Raw genomic sequence first — 14,123 nt, forward strand, 5'->3', positions numbered from 1 at the left:
CACACGCACTTTGCTTAGTATGACGCTACAATTTTGACAGGCAATCTGATACACGTGAAGACAGTCAGAGAAATACAGGAGACATCTTGGAGTCATCTCACCTCCTCCTCCCTGTATGACTTTCACCCCCCCGTTACATCTTAACTGGCATGGGAAAACTAGAGATAGTTTTAGGGTGACCTTGTACCTTTATCGGTTCAGGCTAACAGTGCTCACATAATGTTCCAGACTGGGTGTCTCACAAAGTTAGAATCAAAATCTGCATGTGGGAAATGAGATAAACTCTTTCAGCATTTGTGAGAGAAGTAAAGTACGAATTAAACATAAAAATATAAGGAATTGTGCTTAAATGTAATTTTCCCATTACAAGGTCAACCTCAGATTTACTTTGAAATGAGTTATGCATATTAATAGATAAGGGAGATTTCAGTGTGCTGTGGTTTTTAAACTTTTTTTTTTAAGCTTGAAACAATACATAATTACATGCTTTGTATTGTTTTTTACCCATTAGGTTAAGATGACAGATTGTATTTGATAGAGAATATTCTAAAAAAAGATGTTTGTATTATTTTATGTGTTTGTATTTATGGTCATTTAAATTCTCATGAAAATAAATGTATCCACTAAGAGAAAATGTTTTTTTCTAAAAGGATGATGATGATAATAATAATGTGTATACGGAAGGGTGAAACAGCTTCAATCACCACCCTGATGAAGGCAAAAGAGCAAAAGAAAAGTTTGGTGAATATGCATGGTGTACTGGAGAAGAGTTGTGTAATGTGTTTCAATTTTGTACTACCACTTGTATCCAGACTGAATACAAAAAGATCGAGATTAACATAGGCTATATTAAGACACTGTTACACAGTGTTACATCATCTATCTTTGCCCCCATCATCCATCCATCCATCCATCTCCATATCACCAACATCATATCTCTCATTCACTTCATCCACCCTTCTTTGTATTCATGCTGTCACTGCGTCAAGGTACTTTTGTGCTTTTTAGTATTCTCTCTGTCACTTCACTTTAGCTCTGTGCCTCTCGTTGTTTTATGTCCAGACACTTCAGTGAAGTCAAAAGGAGTAAACAAGAGAGGATGAGTAATATCTCCATTTATAAGTAAAAGAAGCAAAAGGGCCAATGTGAGCGGACTGTACTCACTGGTCCCTGTTAGAAGACACCCAGACTGGTTATCAAGATAAAGATTACCAAAATAGCAAGTTCTAAAACTTAAACTTTTTTTCAAATGATTTCACTTTATTCTTGAAATAGAAAATAATAGGCTATACAAGTTTAGATATTTAAAGGAAGGCTTATGACGCTCATCAAATTGTTGTTTCTTAGCCATGTTGTTTTTGATGATTGTGTATGTGAAATACGTGACCTGCAATTCCAACTGTGGTCAATTCAGCCAAGCCCGGTACAGTGTCCAAAATCACTCCCTGTTTTGTGTATAATGCCTTTAATTTACTGTCTGCCACTATATTTGAGTTTCCAAATTGTGAGTATGAAATGTATGCAATATATTTAGAAAATTGAAAATAGACTTTGATCCTCACACTTAGTGGCTTTGCTTCCTTTTGACTTGGAATTACTTGATCTTCCCTAATCTCAAAGATTAAAAAAGGATATTTAAAAAAAAACATACAACTCTTAATTCTCATGATGACAGATATACTGAATCAATTCAACAGCAACGAGTCACTTTGCACGAGCAGGAGGGAAAGGTGTGTTTTGCAGTGCAGAACAGCCGACTGACAACTAATGATTCAGATGTAAAGACTTTGCACACACGCAAGCAGACCTTCATCCAGACGTCTTCTGTGTCTTCTTAGTCACTTCTTTGTAATAACACACACACACACACACACACACACACACACACAGACACACACACTTCTTCTCTATCCAAACACTGCCACCCCACAGCACTTAGGTGTATTAACCTAATGTTCAGCCGTCGTTTCCAGATAAGTTAACAAACCCCATAAGAGATGGAGGAACCAACACACCCCGAACAAAGGCCGCTCAGAAAATAGGGACGTAGTGGTAGCATAAAGGGAAATCATACAAACAGATTGTTGACAATACTGTACTCTGGGTATCTGAGACAATGCTAAAAAAACACACCAGCCTATTAGGGACAACTGAAAACATGCCACTCTTTTTCCTTTTACAGCTGCTTGCTTGTACATGGTTGTTGTCAAGAACATAATAACAGCATAGAGGAAAAAACATCTTAGATCGATAAGACTGGGCAGAGGGTGGGAAGTGAATCTGCTGGGAAAACTGCCATCTCTGTCTTATTTGGACAGCGAAAGATGACCCACATGGAAAGCATCACATTCCATCTTAAACAGCACAAATTATCTGTATTATCTCAGACATCTTCATTTAGGATCATCCAGGCCAACCCTCAAACATCCTCCCACATTTTAGAAACCTACAGAGAGAAAACTCCATCCACTTCCACTGTACTGATGAGGAGGAGGAAACAAGGAAGGACCACGAGTGCAGCTGTCAGTAAAGAGGTGGTGCTTTTTGGAACAAATGTTAATACATAAGATGTCTACAATTAAAATTATGCTTAGCATGAACTAAACCACACTGTGCAAACTGTTGTGTGGTGTTTTAATGTATCCAAAGCCTTGTTCCTAAAAAGCTACAGCAAAACAGATAAGCTCGTGGCCGGGTTGGCTCAGTGAGTAGAGCAGGTGCACGTATACTAAGAGGTTTATGCCTCGATGTAGAGGTCCAGGGTTTGAATCCGACCTGTGACGATTTCCTGCATGTATTCACACTCTCTCTCACCTAACTGTCCTGTTAAAGGTTGAAAAAGCCCAAAAAAATAATCTTTGAAAAAAAGATTTGCCTTACCAAAAATCTGTTCGACAAGAGTGTTGGCATGAATAAAAAAAGTAGCATGAAATTATCATTCAGAAAACAAGAAAATGATTGGTATAAATTGTATACTTTAGTGGCTCAAACTAATGACAGAAAGTGTTGTATAAACTGTATTTGAAATTACTGGACAAAATGCTTAGAAAAGATATTGGGTTGTCCCTTTGGTTGTGTAAGCCAAATATGATCTTCAGTATTTATAGTAATGCCCAAAAACTTGTTTTATGGCATTTATTGTTAGTTTTTATTTATTTATGAATAGAAGGAAGCCTGCACAGGAAGGTAATAATGGCTTATCTGTCAAGCATGGATGGATGAACTGTACATTGTTTGAATACTTAACATCCCTCTCCCTCACACACACACACACACACACACACACACACACACACACAAACTAGTTTTAGCATGCATCCTGTATCTCATCAGTTTTCACAGTTTAATGCCACTTAATGAGTTTAAATTAATAACTCTTTAAGAGAGTTTGTGTCATCCTCCCAGACATGACACTCGCAGCAGGAAGGACGCTGTTAATTAAAATCAACTTATTATGAACTCAACATTTCATTAGTGTTCATTAGATAATTCAGTTTCATGTCGAGGTTGTAATCAGGCATTGGTGGACCACACATCCCACAGACTCTTCAGTTTGGGCCAAACATGCCTTACGTAAAAAAAAAAGCTTTTTAAAATGATTTGAGAAAACTGGAATCCCAGATGAGCACTTTGGCCAAGGTCTGGTCTGATCCCTTTATTTATATACATGGTACACAACAACTTTCCCAAAGTCTTTCCAATTGTCTGCCTCTCCAAACATTTGTGTTGCAGATTTTAAAATAAATAAAAAATAATGATAGTTATACACTCACCTTAAAGATTATTAGGAACACCTGTAAGATTTCTCGTTAATGCAATTATCTAATCAACCAATCACTTGGCAGCTGCTTCAATGCATTTAGGGGTGTGTTCCAGGTCTAGACAATCTCCTGAAGTCCAAACTGAATGTCAGAATGGGTAAGAAGGGTGATCTAAACAACTTTGAGCGTGGCGTGGTTGTTGGTGCCAGACGGGCTGGTCTGAGTATTTCACAATCTGCTCAGTTACTGGGATTTACACACACATCCATTTCTAGGGTTTACAAAGAATGGTCTGAAAAAGGAAAAACATCCAGTATGCTGCAGTCCTGGGGGGCGAAAATGCCTTGTTGATGATGCTAGAGATCAGAGGAGAATGGGCCGAGTGATTCCAGCTCATAGAAGATCAACTTTGACTTAAATAACCACTCGTTACAACCGAGGTATGCAGCAAGGCATTTGTGAAGCCACAACACGCACAACCTTGAGTTGGATGGGCTACACCAGCAGAAGACCTCACCGGGTACCACTCATCTCCACTAAAAATAGGAAAATGAGGCTACAATTTACACGAGCTCACTAAACTTGGACAGTTGAAGACTGGAAAAATTGTTGAGACATTCAGATGGTAGAGTCAGAATTTGGTGTAAACAGAATGAGCATTGTTTCTGACCATGTGCATCCCTTTATGACCACCATGTACTTCCAGCAGGTTGATGCACCATGTCACAAAGCTCGAATCATTTCAAATTGGTTTCTTGAACATGACAAAGAGTTGACTGTACTAAAATGGCCCCCACAGTCAACAGATCTCAGTCCAATAGAACATCTTTGGGATGTGGCGGAACGGGAGCTTCGTGCCCTGGATGTGCATCCCACAAATCTCCATCAACTGCAAGATGCTATCCTATCAATATGGGCCAACATTTCTAGAGAATGTTTCCAGCATCTTGTTGAATCAATGCCACAAAGAATTAAGGCAGTTCTGAAGGTGAAAGGGGGTCAAACACAGTATTAGTAGGGTGTTCCTAATAATCTTTAAGGTGAGTGTAGTTATAGTCAAAAACTCCCAGAACAGAATTCAACAGCTCGAGGTAGCACAAAGCAAAAAGACACAGACCAAAAAAAAATCTCAGATGTGTCAGTTTCAGGGAGTTTGTCATTGGTCAACTAGCCTAGCCATCTGGACCAATAAGATAATGGGACTGAGTGGCAGGCAAGCAGCTTGGCAGCCATTTCTGTGCACAGGGTAATCCGATTATTATCCACAACAACAGTCAGGTGTCTGCTGGTGATTTTGAAATAATCCTTCCTAATGAAGCCTAAGCAGAAGGCCTTCACAGCCCGTAAGACGTGATCCCCAAAGTGTATCTGGACAAATAATTTCATGATGCTGAAGCTTTTATTAATAGCCAATTCCAAAGATGTTCATACGTGTTTTTCCCATGGTGTAAGACAGTCACTGTAAATTAGTACACATGAACAACTCTTTTTATCAAATTGAGTGCCAAAATTCAAACTTGCGATGTCATCATCAAGTATAAAGTATGGAACTTAGACATTTAATTGGTAAATATGTTATAGATAACACTGAGAGCACCCAGGAGTATATGGCTACATCTTCTTTTTCAGAACAGACAACAACAACACCACAATTGAAGTGTATTAAAAGGAAAACAAACATTCTGTTTGTCCACAAAATCAGTCTCCCGATAATAAAATGAATTATGGCTGTGTTCCATTTAGCTTCAGTTTTGGGGTCCTGGTATTGTGCCTTGGCTTACTGGGGCACTTGAATGGAATGAATTAATGTTCTTAGTAACATCTGTGCTTTCCCTGCTATGTCAAGTCAAAATGTCTGCTGTGAAAAAGTGGAACGCACACTGCGAGGATTTATCCCCCAAAAACAGTTGTCCGATTCCATGATGCTCTTGTGGCCAAAAGGGAGCTAAAATCTAATGGAAAGCTTCCACAGAAGAGTGAAGCATTGTGCAGCACATTAATGGCCGTCATTTTGGACAGACCACATATGGTCACACATGGGTGTAATGTAATTTCTTTAAACATTAGCATGAGTGTAGTCTTTCCTTGTCAATAGTGAGTTCACTGCCATGTGCCATTATATTATGGATACATTACAGTACAATACCAATATTCCATTTGTACTATACAATTGGCATTTTACTCTTACCAAACCCTTTTTATAGAAACCTGCATGAAAATATAAAATCAAATTTTTTTTGCAAACTGTTTTCCTGAATAATGAATAGTCTGTTGATTCATTTCACATGTGGTAAACAAACATCTTTACCTGAGATTATGTCCCATCTGTTGTATTTTCCTTGCCACACTTTTAACGTTCAGGGTCACTTAATGTCCTTTAGAAAGCATTTGATTTTCTTTCCCTCTGCATCTGCAAATTTAATTTCCTTCTGAATCATGCCATTGTCTCCTATCTTTTGCCAAGGTTAAATAATGCTATTCAGTCATCCTTTCCTTTGAGACCTGTTTATAAATGTCTCCTCTGAAGCCAATCTGGTGTACCCTGCATGTTGATTCATTTGTGTTAAGCTACATTCATATCCTCTTTCCTTCCAGGAATTCAAAAGCACCTTTGTTGAGCTGAAAACAGGTAACCTTTACCAGTGAAGGACGCTGAGTGGAGAAGATAAGGAGATATCTACTGTCAAGTGGCATACAAAATTAACTCAGTCTCAGATAATGGATAATTCTGACATAGTAACACCCCTGTCACCTACAGAAGGAGAGCATTATGTTAATTTAAACTATTCTGTGATCTCATAGATTTCATTAAAATTGAAGTGCACTTTAAATTCTCAGAAACTGAGTTACCACTGCTGCTTCTCAAGCCTAAACTTCTTTGTTGTTTTGTTGTGTAAAACAGTGCATTAATACGGAGCATTCAGCTGTTGCTTTTCAAATAAACAATTTAACCTTACTGTATTCAAGACAATCCAGCTATGAGAAAATGGAAAAGTGCTGGTAATGAGTCAGTGGGTGGATCATAGTTGTTGTATGTTTCTGGACATAATAATTGCCTCCACCCACCACATTAAGAAAATACACATTTCTGGGAAGAGGACACAGTAATAAAGTACCTGTGCAATGTAATGCTTTTAAATATAGCATCTACATTGTAGCAATTTCAAACATTACATTGTCTGGATGGATGCAATTTGAATGTGGAATTGTTGTTATATCTGCTGTTATAAGAGGAATCAGAGTGAGACAATGAATACAATCTAAAAAGTCCAGTTTCAGTGAAAGATGAATATCATTTCACACCGGACTCAAGTCAGTCTGGGCACAGCCTTAGCCTTTTCATTAAGGTACAGATAAATGAATTTCTCTTGAGATATGCAAGCTTATTTTTAACAGTATGACAACTTTATCTTTTAGTTAATGCAGACTGGTTGGTCTCCTTTGTGCTTTAAACTTAATTTACAGTCCTCTTGAGAGGTTGTAATGAGGCGTCTGCCTTTTTCTTCACTTCACAGCCATGTATTGTTACCAATTATGCTGGAATAAACCAGACAGAAATGTCCCCTGAGTAAATTTGATTTCTGTTCTTGCAGGTCAGCTGTACCCACAGATTTGCAGGGTTGCTGTGCACTTTGTGCATATGAATCATTCTAATTATATAGAAAAACACACATGTCAGGCAGCGAAGGAAGCAATACAATTGCTCCCTATCAGCTTTGAGCATATTCGCTATGTGAACAGAATGTGAACAGATGATAGTGAGCGTGAAGAGCTTAAGGTTAACATCAAACCAAAGCCTGCAGTATTGAATATTCATGAACCACAACGTGTGTACTGTTTGTACAAGTTTGAATAAGTGTATTACAAAAAGCCATTCCCCACAAGGTTAACCATTACATTTTAGGGTTAAGACTTAGCGTTTAGAGTTTTATTGTCAGGTTAAGGTTGGGTTACATCCAACAGGTGTGTTTGGTAGAGCTATGCTGGAAATAACTCCATTTGTCCCATTTTCACATTTACAGGCAGGAGGCTGCAGTCCATCAGGACCAAAACCTCACGCCACCTCTGCAGTCAGCCTCATTAACAATTGGTCCTGGACCCTCTCTGACACAGACTCTTAATCCTACATCCTAGACTACAGTACATACAATTTTTGCACATCCTGCCCTAATCCATACAGCCTTTTTTTCTTAATGTTAAACAGTTATATTGTACATATTTGCTTCTGTATTTATTGTTTATTCCACATTCAGATTTAATATGTTCATGTGCACCAACAACCAAAGCAAATTGGTGTTACTTGGCAATAAATCCTTTTCTGATTCTGATTCTTACATGTCGCCGTAGAAAAATCACAGCTGTAAACAAGAAAATGAATGATGGCTGAATTCCATTTAGCTGTTTCAGTTTCACGGTTCTGCAAATGCACAAGTAGTCAGGATATTTTTAGGTTATGTTTTTTTTGTTTAACCTGAGTAAAAGTTTATGAAGCACGCTGTTTGGTGATAAAACATATCATGTATACACGAGTATACAGTATGAGCACCCAAAGGGAGAAATAAATGTAGGTAGTTCTCTGTTGTTTCCTGCAGTATGGCTGGGCTCAGTGATGTTGTATGTTAGTAAAATAACCTTCATCTAATTGCCCCCTCTGATGGCCATTGTATGTAACTAAAATATAAAAAAGGAAAAGTAAATAATGAAGTGCAAAACTCGACACAGAAAAAATATGCAGCTGATTATAATGATTCCGACCTCCATAATGTGATTTTTCAATGTGAAATGACAAGTCTTGTGTCTCTACTTTGATGTATGTAGGAAGGTGTTATAACATACAATGTGTGTAAGTGCATGTGCATGTATGTTGGTATCGGACTCGAAAGGCCATCATACAGTGACTGACTTAGTAACAACTTTCAACAACAACCACAAGCTTCCACGGTGTTGTACACATAAATAAATATAAAGTCAGTCCTGCAACGTGTGTAACAAACAGTAGATGGATACGCTCTACAGAAACAGACTTTTGCAGAGCAATGCAGAACAGATCAGGTGACAAATTGGTGTTTAACAATTCAGGCAGGAAAGCAACATAATTCTTTCGCAGCAGCAGACTCGAGAGAGACTGATTTTGCATTGTCTAAATACTTTATCTCAGCTGTCTTAATTCAGTTCACTGGAAAATATCTCCTTTTTAGTAAATATGACAGTGTTTCCACATTATTTCAGAAAGGCAGAGAGGGAAGGAGATGTCTGCTGTTTTCCCCCTCTCAAAAGAATGATGTATTTTTCTTAGTGCACCCTCTTAAAGCAAGTGTTCAATGGGGTTGAGGTCAGGACTGCTGGCAGGCCATTCCATCCTCTACTCCCACATTCTGGAGGTAGTCTCTGATAAACCCCGCCTTGTGGGGGCGAACGTTGTCATCTTAAAGTTTAGAGTTTGGTCCCAGACAGTGGAGATATGGGAAGGCCACTGGTTGCAGAATCTCATCTCTATATCTCTCTGCATTGAGATTGCCTCCAATGATGACAAGCCTTGTTTTTTCAGTGAGGGAGATGCCGCCCCACACCATCACACTGCCTCCACCAAAAGGTGTTACTCTATCGGTGCAGCAATCAGCATAGCGTTCTCCGCGTCTTCTCCACACTTTGACCCTGTAATCAGGACTTTTAGCGTGTATACAGCCAGCATATTTTCACATGTAAATGGGTGAATTAATTCAATTTATTTTCAATTACATTTTATTTATAGTATCAAATCATAACATAGGTTATCTCGAGACACTTTACAGATAGAGTAGGTCTAGACCACACTCTATAATTTACAAAGCCCCAACAATTCCAACAATTACAGTAATTCCCTCAAGAGCAAGCAGTACGACAGTGGCGAGGAAAAACTCCCTCTTGGGAAGAAACCTCGGACAGACCCAGGCTCTTGGTAGGCGGTGTGATGAACAGTGGCAATAGTAGTCACAGTAATAATGGAACAGTGACTGGATGTAGCGGGAAGCTGCAGGGTTCAGCAGGAAGCAGCATGACATTGCAGGGCACCGCTGAGCTCGGCAGGGAGTGCAGCAGGACCACGGCGACAGCTGGAACCAGGATCTTGGTGCCAACGTTCTCCAAGGAAATACGCTGGGGGAAAAAACATAAGGACTCCGGGGAGTAAACTCCCCAGAAGCTAAGATTAGTAACAAGCATTTCTGGGACGGAATACACACAAATAGTAATAGTAATAGTAATAGAAAGGGAGAGGAGAGAGCAGCTCAGTGTGTCAAAGGAAGGAAGTCCCCCGGCAGTCTCGAACTATAACAGCGTAACTATAACAGCGTAACTAAGAGAGACAGGTCATAAGGAGAGGTAGCTTTTTCGGGCTTAGAACTCTCCCCCTGCCGGATCGGGATTGGCTGGCCTGCCTCCCTCTACTTTGTTATGTATTATTAATCTAACAATTATGAAGAGAAGCAGTTGGGCCTGTTAGGTGAACACTGCAACTCCTCACTCCCTAACTATAAGCTTTATCAAATAGAAGAGTTTTAAGTTCATTCTTGAAAGCGATTACAGTTTCTGCCCCCCGAACCCAGATCGGGAGCTGGTTCCATAGGAGAGGAGCCTGAAAACTGAAGGCTCTGGCTCCCATTCTACTTTTAGAGACTCTAGGTACCACCAGTAACTCTGCATTCTGGGAGCGCAGTGCTCTAGTGGGACAATAGGGTATTAGGAGCTCTTCTAGATATGATGGTGCTAGACCATTTAGAGCTTTGTACGTCAAGAGAAGGATTTTAAACTCAATCCTGGATTCAACAGGAAGCCAGTGCAGAGAAGCTAATACAGGAGAAATATGATCTCTTTTCTTAGTTCATGTGAGAACCCGCGCTGCAGCATTCTGGATCAGCTGGAGAGTCTTAAGGGACTTATTTGAGCAACCTGACAGTAGGGAATTACAATAGTCCAGCCTGGACGTAACAAATGCATGGACTAGTTTTTCAGCGTCGTTTTGAGACAGGCTGTTCTTGAGGTTTGTTTTAGATTGGCATTAAAGGATATATCCTGATCAAAAATAACTCCTAAATTTCTGACAGTAGTGGTGGAGGCCAGGGCAATACCATCCAGAGTAGCTATGTCTTTAGATAATGAGGTTCTGAGGTGTTTAGGTCCCAGTACAATAACTTCAGTTTTGTTAGGGTTTAACATCAGAAAATTATAGGTCATCCAGGATTTTATATCTTTAATGCACGCTTGAAATTTAGCTAGCTGACTGGTTTCGTCTGGTTTGATTTAAGGGATTATTTCAACCAAACCAGAGTGGTGATTGTTGGAACAGTGGAAAGATGAACCAAGATGGCTTTTGGTAGTTTTATTTAGTTTCTGTCCACTTTGAATGAAGTGTGTTTTGCGATGATAAAAGTCCTGATTATTTACATGGAGTCTGGTGGAGTTTGTTGATGGTGATTTCAGGGCTGTTTCATGTTAAACTAAAAGGATCTTACTCTATAACTAAAAGGTCTATCTCTGTAGGGATCCTTTCTATAATCTTGTCAGACACTTAGAATAATAATCTGAGTCTGTCAGCGGCAAAAACTGAACTTTTAGGGGACACTAACTGATTAATATACTGGACCAGTTTCAGAAATTGTTGTTCCTATCAGTTTGTCCCTGTAAGGGCCCTTTTCTTTTGCTGCCTTCTTCTTAATTTCCTCGTAATTTCTCTGTTTAAATCATGGATGTATTAAGAGAACAAAACGCCTTAATGATAATTCCTTGAGCCGTCTTTCCAGCTCCGTGTCTGTGTCGCTCTGACACTGTTGCCCCTGGCAACCGATAGCGTAGGATCCCAAAATGGTGGATGGGCTCAGACACTTCCCAAATCGTGACGTATGTCCTCATTCTCATATGGCGCATCACCACAAGCCTGTAAACATAGAGGCTTCATTGAATAAAGTATAAAATAAAGTACATACTGGCCATTTAAGTACAGTAGGCTACCAAAAATAGGGACATAACATATTGAACTAAATATGGCCCTGATACAGGCTCTCTATCTGAACTCCTTGAACATAATAATAATGAAAACATGTCAATCAACATGCTGCAGCTACAGCTTCAGTTTCTAGAGAAATGGAGTTTGTCAATTCCCAATTTAAGTACAGTATCAAAAACAAAATGATTTCTTAGCACACTCTTTAATTGCTTGCCTTTTATAGAATTAACATTCAACTGGCCATTGAAGTAGGTTACCAAAAATAGAAGTTTAACGCACTGCGCTGAATATGGCCCTGAACATGGCTGTAAATAGGCTAATTGAAACGTCTTTTGGACCTCTTGCTTTGTACGGCTTCATCGTATTGCACTTTGTGGTGATGTTTGAGGTGCTGGTAAGTCTTGTGGTGTTACTTTGCGGTGCTTCAACACAAGGGGGAAAGCTTTGCTTCAGAACTCAAACCTCCTATGGCGCCATTTTGATGCTACAAAGCCATCACCTACCGTTAGCATTCCACTGACTAGCATTCATTTTGACGTCACTTTGACAGCGAATAACTTTACATCTGAAGCGTTTAAAGACTCTATTTGTCCGTTGTTTAGTTCTAAAGAAACATGACAATGTATAAAAGGCTCCATTACCTTGTACCTCACGTTATGGCTCCGTAGCAGACGTTTTTGTCAAAATAGGCTAACGATTGTGTCACATAGAGGAATTACCGTGTAGTACAGGATAAGCTTGCAGGCAGTTTCATCTTACATGAGCTGTTTAGGTTTAATTACTAATGTTAACTAGCATGTTAGTGATCAATAATTAGCCTGTGACCATGTTATCTCCTTACATATACCTACACTCTCCGTCTCAGTAAGATTGGAAATGATTGAGATTTCTCTTGGCACAGCTACCAGAAGACTTACAATTTTCAGACAGGTTGCTCACGTCACATTTACGTTGTCACTCTCCAACATGGCATCATGACTTTGCGTAAATATATACGCCACTTTCATAAAGCAAAATGGCGTGTTATTGTACGCATTTTCAGCTATCCACGTGTATGCCTAAGCTGTATACAGCTGATGTAAACATACCCACCACGTGGCCTCGCCACGTTGCGTGTTATCGCGAGAACGCGACGTACTATCACGAGAACGCTTTAGTAACAAAACAGTGACAAAAACACGGAAAATAACGACAAAAAAACGCTTAGGAAAACAATAAATGGTTGGGTTTAGGAAAGAAAAATTGGGTAAGGCTTATAAAAAAAATAAATAAAAAAAAAAGGCTGAAAAATTGCCACATGTAGGACGCAAACCAGGGTCTCCCGGGTGAAAGACAGGACGCGAACCCAGGTCTCCCGGGTGAGAGTCCTGTGTTTTACCCAACCTACCTCCTTACTCAATCCCCCGTTTCTTTATACTACTCACTATGACGGAAATTGACTCGCAAAGTAGGTCAATCGCGGCCGATTTGCGTTGATATACACGCAAAAATGTGATTATGCGTCTTGATAACACGCAAAAACGGAATAGAAATTGGCGTTTCATACATACGCGAATTCATGAGATCAGTCTGTCCGTCCAGAGCAACGGGATCTGTTGGTCCAGTTTATATATGTCAATGCTGCAACGAGGGCAAAGCATGCCTTGCAAATCACATCAGACTGACCCTTGTCGTCTTGCTTGAATCCAAAATACTTCCACACCACCGAATGCAAGCCTTTTTTCAGAACGAGTTTGGTTTGAGACTGAGTGGTTGGCTGATTCTCGTCACTAGTACCTGGGTTTTGGGTTTTCATCAAGATGCATTTGGTTTATTTCCGATCTTCCGCGCTCGCTCGACGAGTGAAACACGTGACTAAAATCGAAGTCATTTAAAAATTAAATCATGAACAGGGTGAATCGAGATTGCGATTTTATAACAATTTATCGTACAGGCCTACTGAAAATCTATTCCACTCGTATTTACATCTGCGCATATATGGTGGCCCAATGGTTAGCACTGTGGCCTCACAGCAAGAAGGTTCTCGATTTGAATCCAGGTCGTTCCGGGCATTTCTGTGTGGAGCTTTATAGTTACAGTCATTTTAGCAGAGTCATCAGAGCCAATAAGGCTGATTTAAGTGGTTGGCTTGGCTCCATTTAGTCCCACAGAGACATAACTCCTCTCCTGTGTATACTATTTTATTTAATTCTACAATCCCAAATGTTCCTGGCGGTGTTTTAATATCCCTTTGTGTTGTAAGACTGTTTACTGCTCTGTAAACTTAAAACCTTCCACATAATGTGTCATCTGCTCAAACAACATCCCTTTGAATTGTATGTTTGTGTATCCATGGAAACAACAACTCTGTAATCCCCTAAACTCCTTTCTTCTTTTACTAA

This window comes from Perca flavescens, chromosome 17 (assembly GCF_004354835.1).
Source record: "Perca flavescens isolate YP-PL-M2 chromosome 17, PFLA_1.0, whole genome shotgun sequence".
Classification (NCBI taxonomy): domain Eukaryota; kingdom Metazoa; phylum Chordata; class Actinopteri; order Perciformes; family Percidae; genus Perca; species Perca flavescens.